The sequence below is a fragment of the Hordeum vulgare genome, chromosome 5H, assembly GCF_904849725.1.
Source record: "Hordeum vulgare subsp. vulgare chromosome 5H, MorexV3_pseudomolecules_assembly, whole genome shotgun sequence".
In the NCBI taxonomy this organism is placed as follows: Eukaryota; Viridiplantae; Streptophyta; class Magnoliopsida; order Poales; family Poaceae; genus Hordeum; species Hordeum vulgare.
Genome location: NC_058522.1, coordinates 145,201,652 through 145,203,398, shown reverse-complemented (window position 1 = coordinate 145,203,398; position 1,747 = coordinate 145,201,652).

Below are 1,747 nucleotides of genomic sequence, written 5' to 3'. Positions count from 1 at the left end.
AAACAGAGGTAGATTCAATTTTCTTTTGCTCATAATTTTTGATCCATAACTCCAATGGGGTTGATTCTTTTTCCAATAGATCACAATTTTCGTGTAGTTTTCATAAACATATTATTTGTCTATGTCTGAAATTTTCAAATTTGAATTAGATCAGATTTAGATTAAACCTTGTTTTTCTTATTCTGGGAGTTTTAAATAGCTTTTAATTTAATTCTTTTTGCTACTGATCACTAGTGATCTTAATTATCAGTGGTTAAAATTTCAGAATTATTTGAGTATTTTAGCTCATTGTTTTTTGTGAAACAATTTCTGTTTCACCTCTTTTAGGATTGTGACTAATTTCCTTTCTTTAGTTTTTTTTAAATTATTTTTCTTTTATATTTCAGAAAGATTATGTTTTGTTTCTGTTAGTTAACAGTAGGTTTGCAACAAGTTTTGATTTTTTATTTTTATATGTTATCATGAAATCAATTCTAGTTCTCTAATAACTTGCAATTGGTTTCTCTACTGTTTCAAATCCCGTTTAGAAATACTTTCAAATAGTTTTGTGAAAAATACTTTATTTTATCTTAGTTAAATTTATATCTTAGTTCCCTGTTATTTAAGTATTTTAGTTTTCTATTAGACAAAAACTATTTAGTGTTTGATGTAGGAGAAGACTCCCTAGTCTTATTTGAAGTTTCTTTCGGATTCTTATTCGCTCTCTCTTTTGTTTTGATTGCTAGAATGATTGCTAGTATGAGTGCTTACGTGAATGATATTGTTGTTATATAGATTTCATCAGAGAGTGACTAGTAGTCTATCAAGTTATTCCTCGAGAACGAAAATTCTTCTTCGTCAACATCACCAGGCAAGTCATTTGATCATGTATCACCTATGTTTTATGGATCGGAGTTCTACCATCCTATGCCCAATTGGATGCTGAGTAGGTACTTGGAAATTATGGTTACATATTGTAGTATCATGTCGTAGGCACCCAACAATCCCGTTAGTTGGCCCAGGACGAGAAATTTCATATTGCTATGCTTGAGTAGACGGGATTCTGGTTGAGAGTTTATCACGAGTGATGCGTAAATAATTTAATAACCAAGATCGGTTAAGTCAAGACTTTTCAAGACCTTGTGATGTAATGCAACTCTGGGTGAAGGACGGTTGATCGGCTCCCTGGAGAAACCAGTGGATGACCCGGGATGCTGGAGACGTGCCATGACATCTTGCGGAAAGCTTCACCCAGGCTCAGAGAGACGGACGGATATTTTCAAGACCCAAGGCTTACATGCACAGCCACAAGTCATTATGAGCTCTGGCTTGGTTGGACAACGCGGCGACTCTGGACAGGCGGTGCTAGCAGATGTAGAAGAACGGTAGGATTGGATGGGCACCGACAGGGATTCAGAGGGACCTGTTGACAGACCATGTTCTGATCATCCGGTCTTCAAACACCCTGAAGTGCGAGGACATACACGGAGGTGATAAAATCTTGTTGGGAACGTGTGCGAAACTCTGCAGAGTACTCAAACCTAATCGATTAGCCGTGTCCACGGTCATGGACAACTTGAGCCAAAGGAACTGAAGTTATCTGAAATTCTCAACACAAGTAATAATATTGATGTGGGAATTATTGACAACTCGGGTATGGGAACTGGTTGGCGGAACGATCTCATTAACAACCAACTACATAGTAATATTTTTCTTTTAGCCCCTCTCTTGTTGTAGGAGAAAATTTGCTTTACGCTGAAACTTACAA